General features: G+C 32.3%; 2 non-coding genes across 2 annotated transcripts; both read left to right on the forward strand.

Moving 5' to 3' along the window:
• Positions 1–2,396: 2,396 nt before the first annotated feature.
• On the forward strand, positions 2,397–2,469 carry TRNAA-CGC. The gene has a single exon. It is a non-coding gene; the product is annotated as a tRNA-Ala (tRNA).
• Positions 2,470–2,558: 89 nt separating this feature from the next.
• On the forward strand, positions 2,559–2,631 carry TRNAA-AGC. The gene has a single exon. It is a non-coding gene; the product is annotated as a tRNA-Ala (tRNA).
• The last annotated feature ends 9,428 nt before the right edge of the window (positions 2,632–12,059 follow it).

The following is a 12,059-nucleotide window of genomic DNA, read 5'->3' on the forward strand; positions in this document are numbered from 1 at the left end:
TTTGTACCTATCCCTCTTGTCATTTTACTAGGAAAACTGGTTGTTGCGCTTGAATCCGCTTATGTTGTCCAAAGGTAGAAGCGACAAGCAACGACGGTGTGGAGGAGTTACAATCTTCTGTATATATATACCGAGGTTTGAAACAAAAAATCTTTGTTTATGGGACTATACATTTATTTTCGGCTTTGAGTCGAGGTTGCAGAATTATTGTTACACCGTTGCTAACATCTTGGGATGTTTGCTCTTCATTGGGATTCCACACAAACTCTTTAAGGACATGTGTCACTTGTGGTAGGTTTGGACAAGAACCACATCCCCCGAATTTCACATCTATAGCTAGACCTAGCTTGATTTCTTCAACAAAGTATGGTGGCCTTTCTAGCTTGTTCGATTTGGAATTGATGCCGTTATGGCTCTTGAGCTACCCGCTGTGAGGTGTAGAGCTCTGGCAGCGAATGGAGATGCAATGTGCGTTAGAGAGGGCAACAAAAACTTAACGAAGTAGCTCGGTGGATATTGTACTATTGGCGGCATAGACAACGACAAATGAAAGAAGTCAAGAGAAATGGGTCTCCATAGAAAAGAGCTTCGTTCGAATCAAACTCCATTTTCCCTAAAACTTTAGGCATGAGGAATGAAATCCACAAGGGATTGAAGAAGTTGGGTGTTCGAAATATTTTAAATATATTTTTATTATAAATATTTTTTTATCACGTTTTGAAGTTATTTTATTTTTCGCATCCACTTACTGATATTTTTGGCTCTGCCCCTATAACGTTAGTAAAACTCAATTTAACAACATTTTTATGAACATTTTCATGTATACTTTTGCCGACATTTTATTACATATTCGTCACCAATACTAACTTTTGTATGACATAATTTAGAGTATGAAGAAACGTCGGCAATTATGATGTTTAACGATGAAAATTTAATTTCATCAATAGTACCTTTCCATATGTCGCAAACACAACTATCATGGTAACATTTTATTTCGCCACTAATAATAATTACTGATGTTTTTCTTACATTTACCAGTGTTTTTAAACGTTGGTAAATGTAAAATTTATTGTAGTAGATTTGGCATTCCACACAAATTCTTTAGCGACATGTGTCACTTGTGGTAGATTTGGACAAGAACCACATCCCCCGAATTTCACATCTACATCTAGACTTAGCTAGATTTCCTCACAATGTATGGCTGTCTTTCTAGCTTGTTGTATTTGGAGTCGATATCATTATGAGTCTTAAGCTACCCGCTGTGTGGTGTATAGCTCTGGCAGTGAATGGAGATGTAAAACATGTTAGAGATGGCAATGAAAACTGAATGAAGTAGCCCGGTACAGATTGTAATATTATTGGCAGCGACAACAACAAATGAAGGAAGTTTAGAGAAATGGGTCTCCATAGAAAAGAGCTTTGTTCTAGATTTCTAGTATTGTCTTTTTGTAATAGACAATGATTTGTTTTTTCTTATTGTCTTTCTTATCCATTTATATTTAACTGTTGTGTTTATTTTTTTTTTTAATAAGCAATGGTTTATGTCTTTGGTACATTTGGTTGTAATTTTTCACAATAGTTTTGTCATTATATTTATATGCCTATTTATGATCATAGAAAATTAAAATCCAAATACATAATGTTAAACATTCCTGAATAATAAAGAATTAATTCAAATTTAATTTTAGAGTGTACAACCATGTATAAGTACTAGGCTAATAATCAAAATTATTATGCTAAGTTATTTTATAAAAAAAATAATAATAAAATTCTCTAGCTAACAATTAAAGTAAAAAATTAATTATTTATTTAGAAAATGAAAATAAGTTCAAGAGCATCAACCCCTTTTAGTCAAAATAAGTACAAAATCATGTTTGAACTATAAATAATATTTGAAGATTAAAAATTAGAACTAGAAGTCACTACTGAAAACTATAAAGTACACTTTAAAATTTTTATAAGTGCAACTAAAAAAAATCATTAAAACATATATATCTTCAAGATCTAAATAATGCATGGTACAAAAAAATATGCGCACTACCTAATAATAATATATACCATGCATCTTGTGTTCCAACAATAAAAACTCTCTCCACTATATACATTTTGAAATGAACTTCACTTGATTGAACTATTACCATCTTCCTACTATACAAATTAAATTCTAAACCATACTTAGACCATCTACCACCCAACTTAAAAAATGAGTTAAAAGATGAAGGTAAAATTTTTGTATTCATTCTTAATTAAACTCTAGTAATCCTATAATACAGGTATGAGACTTCGTGTTAGAGTTGAGTGATTTCGAAATCAATTCTCACTCTCTCACAATTAAAAATAGTAACACTCCAATTTACATGGATACTAATACAATATCAGCTCATTGTCAAATAAATGGGGATGTAGCTCATATGGTAGAGCGCTCGCTTCGCATGCGAGAGGCACGGGGTTCGATTCCCCGCACCTCCAAGTTGATGGTTTTGTCGAATTTAAATCCGATTACTACAAAAGTGAGTTTTGTTGAGATATATAAATAAATAATGAAACAGGAATTTGTAGGGGATGTAGCTCAGATGGTAGAGCGCTCGCTTAGCATGCAAGAGGTACGGGGATCGATACCCCGCATCTCCAATCGCGTTTTTGCAAGGCTTTTGCGGATGCTTTATGGGTTTTACTTACTGCATTTGATATTTGTTCAAAATATTTACTCATATTGACCCAAAAAAAACAACAGAATTGTGTACAATGTATTATAGGGTAAATAATAATTAATTAAACAATAGGAGATTTTTTTCCTTTTTCAAATTTTAAACAAACCACATCGTAATTCATCATGTTGTAAAGTATCTTTTTTCGTTATAAATGTTTTATTTAAAAAAGGAAAAAAAAACTTAAAGATGTATGAAATGGTACATATAAGTTTAACTAAGTTTTTATTAGTCAAAGACCTTCTGGTCAAGTGACATTCGGTGTCCCGATTAACACTCCCACATGAATGATGGGAGTGAGATCGAGCTTTAGCGGAGTCAACTGTTGACTCTTTATGCTTCATTAGGTTGAGAAAGTAGCTATGGACGGATACTACATTGTCTTTATGCTTCATTAGGTTGAGAAAGAAGTAGCTATGGACGGATACTACATTGTAACAGAGTCAGTAACCAATTAATTATCGCATGATCTCTTGTTAATAGGTTACGGTCAAACCAACTCTTTCTTTTTTGCTTATTTTCTTTAGTAATTTTTTATTACTTTTAAATTTATTTTTTTTTTGTGTTTAATAGTACTTTTAATATGGTTTCTAAATATATAAATTTTATATATTAATGTTAAATTTAATATTATGAAAAATTGGATTAAAAATTAGTTCAGTCAAGCCTCGTTAAACGAACCAGACAACCATTTTGGGACGGAGGTAGTATAATATAAACAAAAATGCTTTGAAAATATTAATAAAAAAACGCATGCCCATAGGATACATTTAGTAATTGGAGAAATTTTTAAAATATAATTGAAGAAATAAAAAAATTGGAAAAGGGAAATTTAAAAAAAAAACAACTAAAAAATTAGAAAAATGAAAAACATAGGAATAAAGTAACTAGGCTCTTAATTTGGCAAACCTAATAGTTAACTACTACTATATACGGTTCAAAGTTAGAAAATACTCTAATTCTTTATTTATTCGGTTATTATAGTAGGTCATAAAAGGTTTAATTGATTCTCATTCATGTTCACTTTAATTTGGTGGTAAATTTTATTTTATGAGAATAGTGTCAACTGATTCGATAAATGAATAAATATATAAGTATATTATGGGGTATCACTAATTTAAGACTTATATAAATCGCATTATACATGATAAATTAAATTATGCTTTCATTTTTTTTTCATTTTCTCTTATGATCATTATTTCGAGATTTTATGGGTTTAGTCATGTAAAGAAGCACGAAAAAATGCCAAAGACCTTGTGGTCTAGTGGCACTCGGTTGCACCTCACATAGGAGGAAGTGGGTTCGAGGTTCAATGGAGGCGATACTGTACTACATTGTAATAAAGTCAATAGTACTATAAAAAAAAGTCATTTGTATATTACATTGTAACAAAACTTATAGAAATAGAAATGAAATATCTTTTAAAAGACATAAATACCCTTATAAAATATGTAATAATAACAATAATAAGGACATTTATGTTATTATTAATATTAATATTATTATTATGTAATAATAAAATAAAACTTATAATAATATTAATAACAATAATAAGAAAAAAGGAATAATAATAATTAATATTAATAACAATAATAAGAAAAAAGGAATAATAATAATAAATATTAATAACAATAATAAGAAAAAAGGAATAATAATAATACAAAACAAAATATGTAATAATAATAATAATAATAAGAAAATTTATGTTATTATTAATATTAATATTATTATTATTATGTAATAAGAAAATTTATGTTATTATTAATATTAATATTATTATTATTATGTAATAATAAAATAAAACTTATAATAATATTAATAACAATAATAAGAAAAAAGGAATAATAATAATAATAATAATAATAATACAAAAAAAATGTAATAATAATAATAATAATAATAGCAATAATAAGGACATTTATGTTATTATTAATATTAATATTATTATTATGTAATAATTGTTGGGAAATAGTCTCGAAATACCCAAGAAAATGAACGAAAATAGAAAATCCACTAAAAAAAATTACAAGAAATTCCAGGAATTTAAATCTACAACAAAGGCTAGATAAACCTGGAATACAAGGGACGGTGAAGAACGGACTTTGGGGTAGTTGTAAGCACAAGTCGAGTTGCCTCTGTCCTTAAAACCTTATTTACCGCCTCCCGGTGTGCTGGAGCGTTGTGGCCTAGGTTTTCCAGGATAAAACGTACTACGATCCGCCGTTTGAGCACACAAACTTGGATCCGGCGAACGAGAACGTGGGATGAACACAGGTGGCTAGAATGAAGGCAAAGCAGAGTTTCGAGGTGCAAAACCAGTTTTTCTTATGTGTGTAAATCTCCTGCTCAACCTGGTAATATATAGTAAGGGAAGGGATAGATGGCATTAAACAATGGCATTCATTCCTCACATGTAACCTTCACCCACTAAGCACGAAATTAACTTCCCACTAACAATCCTTTAATAAGAAATAACGGCAGGATTAATTATATTAATTCCTTAATGCCAAACGTTATTCTTATCAACGGTCACAGTGGAAGTGATGCGTCGCTACTGGAGATCACTACGAGTTACCCTGGAAGCCACGAGACATCGCTCATGAGAGAGGATCGAAGCATCAACCTTCGAGAGGTCCGTGAGACCGGCTTCCTTCGAGAGATCGCATCTCTCGGGCGTAACTCGCCTGCATCGAGACTCGAACGCTACCGAGGCGTGTCGTGAGACTAATGTCTCGCACGGCCAAGGCGTGCAACGAGACATCAGTGATGTCTCGAACTGCCATCCTTGCCGCGGCGCTACTGAGATGGAAAATTGTTCGGAAATTCGGCATAACTGATGTCTCGAACTGCCATCCTTGCCGCAACGCTACTTCGAGGGTTTGTGTGGTACTGAAATTCAGCATAACTTAGCCCACAAGGCCCAGCGCACACGAGTTCAAGCCTTTTCGAACTCATTTTGGGATTTGATTTGCACCCTGCTGCACGCGAGAGAGAATCTCTATGCCATACAAGTCAATTAGCCTTAAAAGGACTCTTGTATTTATAGTGGGTGAAATCCTCTTGCCAAACCAATGTGGGACAAATGCTTTCCTTAAAGCTTTTCCCACATTTTTTCCATCTCAATGGGTCTACTTTGAGAACCAATTTCTCATTCACCCATTATCCATTTTGAGCGTATAATATATCGATCTCTTCGTCTCACTACGAAGAATCCGAATCCACTTTGACCCGACCCAAATCGGATGTGGACCCTACATATATTTATACCACAAAATTGCCATTTATTGCAATTTTTTCCAACAATAATAAAATAAAACTTATAATAATATTAATAACACTAATAAGAAAAAAGGAATAATAATAATAATAATACAAAAAAAAATTATATATATAATAATTTTTTAAAACACAAATTAGAATTTTTGATCCCACATCGGTAACTTATGAAGAGGAGCTCATTTGAGTTCCTCTATATAAGAGAAGCATTGCTTCTCTTTTGAAATTAACAACAGGATGAGGAAGCCTTAAAGAGCCAAAAGCTCATTCATTTAAGGAGCCTTAATTGTTCTTAGTTACAAGTTTTTTTTTTAAATAATATAGGTGCGTTTTGAAAAAAAAGAATCTTTCTCCAAAACGCGCCAAGGGGTAATATTAGAAATAACAACAGCTATTCCTGAGGACTCAGGAATAGCCTAATACCTAGGAGGCGCCAAGGGGTAATATTGGAAATAACAACAGCTATTCCTGAGGACTTAGGAATAGCCTAATACCTAGGAGGCTCTAGGAATCTATATTCCCCTTGCAAGGGGAATAGGTCTAGCCTAATACCTAGGAGGCCCTAGGAATCTATATTCCCCTTGCAAGGGGAATAGGTCATTCCGTTGTTCCTGGGAATAGAAAGTTTTATCAAACAGCAGAATAGGCCAAACGTGCCATTATTTCTTTGTGGCTTTTATTCTTCCAATCAAACTACATAAAGGATCTCTCTCTTGCCATTCTAAATCACCAAAAACTGAAAACTATCCTTCTTTTCTCCTTAGTATCTGAGCAGTCGATTAACGAGTGCATATTGGCACCGACTGCAGTAAATTTTTCCCCAACAATTTTTAGAACAATTCTACACCACTATGGGCCCATCCGCCATACTAGATCTTTCAAAAATAGGCAACCTTTGAAAGAGTTACAAATGTTAGGCATAGAAGATGCTCATTTTTTCCAACAATTACAATCACTGCGAGTAGACCCACCCTACTTGAGCCCGACTATACTTTTGGATAAGAATTCGATTAACTGTATGCCCGCTTGGGTAGCTCAGTTGGTTACAAGGGTGAAGTTTACGAAGAAAGACTAGGGACCGGGTCTCTCCAATGGCAATGTGGGACTGTGGAACAATGACTCCTTCTCCGCATCATCGTTACTCCGTCTCTGTCTCCAATTCTCCGCTCTATTCGGTGAGTCTCCTCTGTCATCTCGCTTTCTGAGTTTCAGAGACTCATAGATTGCTATCTACCTAGGAAACCTTTGATCTCCAATCTACAACATAAATTTTTGGAGATTTCCTTCAAGGTTTCGAGTTTCTCGACTTTTCGTACCTCTAGTCATGAAAATGTAATAGGTACTTTACTACTTTATTAGCTTTTTATTTTCATTTTTCCCTAGAAAATTAAAATTTTAACAGTTTTTGGAAATTTGACTCTTTTGTAATATTTTGCCAACATATTTTAATAATTTTATTCAGAAGTTTTAGTTGGTCGTATGTTTTTTGATTTTCAAAAAAAAAAGTATGACAATGTTTTCCATGTTTTTCTAGGGATTTATTAGTCACTGCTTTATTTATAAATTTTTATTAATCATTGTATTTTATGTTCTATTAATTTATAATTTTTATTAGTTCTAATATTTTGTATTTTCTACAAAAACTAAAGTAAAGTCAAAAAAATTGTTTACAAAAAATTTGTTTAAATGTTTCCATCAATTTTAGTCTGTCGTACAGTTTTATAAAGATCTCAGGAGTAGAGTATATATTTGTTTTGGGCTTAGAAGATTTCTTGTTGAAAGCATTTTTTGTGGCTGCTCAAAAGTCTCGTATCTCAAAAACAAAAAAAAAAACAAAAAAAGTCCTGCAGTTATAAAGCGTCTTGCCTTAATCTCAAAATATTTTTGTAGATTGTTGAAATGGGATGGTTTTCCAAATTAGAATTGTTTCCCATCATCTGGATAGTATGCAATCGGCGTGTTCTTCTTGCCTACCTCTAAAAGCTGAGGAGAGCAATGTAAAATTGTATATACAGAGATAATTCTAAGTCCCAAAGCTTCTTTTATAATCACTATGTTATATCATTAATTTTTCTTTATTGTTCCATTACTCTTCTTTTCTTTTCTTTTTTTGAAAGTTACTGTTCCATTAATCTTAATTGTTTAGAATCATGATGAAGTGAGACTGATTTAGATGATCATCATGTTTACATTATGTCTATTGCGTCAAAATAATTGACATTTAGAAAAAAAAATGATGAAATTAGCATTGCTTTTGTGTCACAACCATTTGTGTGTATAATTAGTATACATCATACATCAATGACCAATGGGACATAAATTCACAAAATAAAGTATGTTGTTGTGTTTGTGTGTGTGTGAAATTTAATAAATAATTCTTAGAAATATATTTATAATCTCTAATTCACTACTATTAAGGCTATGTTTGGCAAACCTAGCTGAAACGGTAGCTGAAAGCTGAAAAGCTATAAACTCGAAGTTGAAATTTGAAGAGCTGTTAAGCTAGCCGTGATGCTTAAAAGTGTTTGGTAAAATTAGCTTTTTGATAAGTTGATAAATGTAAAAACACTAAAAAGGACATCTTCATAAAATTAAAGTTAAATAATTTTAAATTTAAATAGATTTGTTTACATATTAAAATATAAAATAATGAAATAAATATAATTTAATAAAATATAAACTAAGAACATATATTTGAAAATATATAAAGTAAATAAAGATGTTTATAATTCATAAAATAAGTTCATACAAAAATTATTGTTCAAACACAAATATCAAATTAAAATTACAACGAAACATATTGAAGAAAAAAGGCCAAAAGAGTTTTAATTGGGAGGGATAAATGATGTCATTTATATAAAATAATAAGGATAAAGATGGAAAAAAGTTAAGAAGCTACTAGCTTATTTTTGAAAAGCTACCTGAAGTAGCGTTTCAAAATAAGCTCTTATTTTAAGCTACTAGCTTATTTTGAGAACATTACCAAACAAAACTTATAGCTTATTAGTAGCTTAAAATAAGCTATAAGCTCCTAAATAAGCTCTGCCAAACACAGCCTAATTTAAACTTTAATGTGCCAAATGCTCATTCGGTTAACCCGTTCTATAGAATGTAAGTATTCATTTTTCGGTTTTTAGTTTTAGTTTAGATGGTTTAGCCCGCCCAATAAGCTCGACAACCCGAGGTTTAAGATTAGGGCTAACCCGAATTTGAAAATAAAATAATCGACAGCTCGAATCCGATAAGCCTGATAGCTAGCCCAATAGGGCTAGCCCGATATTGTTCAACTGTTTGTAATGATAATGTTGATTTAAATTACCATTTTTATAGATAAGTGATGGCTATATTTGTTCTTTTGGAAATGAATGTGAAGATTGTATTGATTTGCATTATATCAATGCTATATTATATGACTTATGAATTATGAATTTCCCCATGTGAAGGAAAAATTGAGAAGTTGAAACAACTTTAAATGTTAGATGTATTACATGTTGAACTCATTTTTTTAATGAAATTTCTGTAGATAAATTATTCTCTTATGAATATGATGCTCATTAGTTCTGGATTAGCTAATCACATGTGAGGAAAAGTTGTTTTATCAGCAAATTTTATTCTTAATAGGGTACCCTATAGAGATTTCGACAAAACCCTTTATGAACTCTGGAAAGGTTATGCCCCTAACCTAAAATATTTGAAATGGGAGGGTGCTTAGCTTAAGTTAGGGTACCTTCTTTTAAATATAGATTGCATCTCTCAGTTGTTACCGAAAGGAAGATCTGTTTTGGTGGTGACTCATTTGGACGTATGGACTTCTCGATCACTCAAATATTTTGAATCGGTTCTTTATGGTGGTACAAATTAATTGTAAATTAATATCGTAACCGTTGATATATATATATATATATTTTGGATTATAGGGAAGGGGAACACCCGAAATACATCATGGGGTAGATATTAGATTTTTAATTCGGATTTATTGTGTCGTGAATGCTAAGATTCAAAGCTTCTCATATATATATATATAAACTTGTTGTTTAGACAATGATTTGACAAGCTAGAAAATCAGAATTTTTCCACTCCTAAACGCTGTCACACTCTCCCTAAACTCTGCATATTCATTTCCGAAAATTTTGTGTTCAAAGCCTTTTGTTCTAGTTTACTGTTGTTTGAGTACTCGAATATAGTATCATTGATTCATTTTATCTTGGGAGACCGGCATCACAACGCTCGTAGCACCCTAGGGAGGCGGGAAATCGATTTTAAGGAAAGAGTGCTTCGCTCGACTTGAATCCTTCATTTCTTCTCATTGTTTTTGGTACGTGGAATTATATTCTAAGAAAATTAAATCCCTTTATTCACACACACACACATATAGTGTAAAATCGACTTATTCTTCCAACATATGATGGCTTCACTGGTTGATACGGGTACACCATTGGATTCCAAGGGTAATATTGTGATGCACCCTACAACTAATGCATCATGATCGAGTCTTGAACGATAGTTGAATTCATCAATGGATTGCTAGGTAGATACTGGTTGTAGTCTATAGGATCAACTACGGGGACAACTGGCATGTCTTGTGTCACTACTGCTTCTGGCGGTGAATAATTAAGATCGACCGACTCCTAGATGCGAGAGAAGGTCAACGGTATCAATTATATGGATGTAACCTATGATTAAAGATTAAATCTTGTGGATGATGACTCATAGTTGGGACGATAGAATTATTGAAGTAGCTTGTTTATCGTCCCCAAAGACGGTGTCAATTTTATACGACTAATCTATGCGTATTGGGTATTCCGAACACTATGTAATGCCTGAAGAGAGTGAAATAATCAAGTCAGGTCATTCCGCCCTCTAGCTTTAGAGGATTTTGTAAAAAAGTCCACCAAAGTCACATTTAATGCGCCTTATATAAGAAAATAGGAAATGTGGTGGGGGTGGGGGGAGGCACATGCTTGTCACGTGTAGGGGTGGAAATAGGCTAGGTCGAGCCGGGCTTTAGAAAATTAGGCCTGGGCCTGCTATGAAAATCTATAGCCTGGGCCTAGGCCTTAGCCTGTATGTAGTCTTTTTTTTAGGCTCAAGCCTGAGCCTACAGTTGGCTTGGCCTGGCCTGAAGCCTTTTTAAAAGCCTATTTAACATATAGGCCTTTAAAAAGGCTTCAAAATAGATCCTAAATAGGCTTTGAGCCTATTTAAATAGGCCTTGAACCTATTTAAGTCCTACATTTTAAAGCCTTTTAAAGTTTACCTATAAAAAATTAACAAAAAATACCTAAGTTCATATTTCTTAATGAATGACAAAATCATAAGTTCATATTTTATAATACAATATCCAACATAAGTTTAATAAGTAAAAGTTCGTAATACAAAATTCAACAATGCATTATTTACTAATTACTAGTATTACTACAAATCTATAAATCCTGCAATCAATTACTAGTAGGCTTATATTACATTATTATTACTACTTTACTCATTGCTAGAGGCTTATATTACATTATTATTACTACTTTACTCATTGCTAGTAAACAGTAAACACTAAACGACTAGCAAAATTATTTTGCTAGTAAACAGTAAACACTAAACGACTAGCAAAATTATTACTAGTAATTAGTAATACTAATTATTAGCAATTTAGCATAATAGCAATAGTAACTAGTAATATCTAACACTGTTTACTAATTAGTAAGTCGTATTTGGGATTTGGGTATTGGGAATTAGGGTTGTAGGTTATATATATATATAGTGGGGTTAAATTATATATATATAAATATATTAGATATAAAATGTAATATATAATAATTAAATATTAAATATAAATATTATAATATATATATATAAATAGGCTAGGCCTGCGGGCTTGTAGGCTAGGCTTTTAAATATAGGCCTAGGCCTATTTAACTAAATAGGCTTCTAATTAGGCCTAGGCCTGGCCTTTTTATTAAATAGGCTAGGCCAGGCTAGGCCTTAAGTAGGCCAGGCCGTAGGCCCCTATGAAGGGGCCTGGCCTATTCCCACCCCTAGTCACGTGTGATATGGGCATTCTACAGCTATTATCCTTATGTA

The sequence above is a fragment of the Ipomoea triloba genome, chromosome 5 (assembly GCF_003576645.1).
Source record: "Ipomoea triloba cultivar NCNSP0323 chromosome 5, ASM357664v1".
Classification (NCBI taxonomy): Eukaryota; Viridiplantae; Streptophyta; class Magnoliopsida; order Solanales; family Convolvulaceae; genus Ipomoea; species Ipomoea triloba.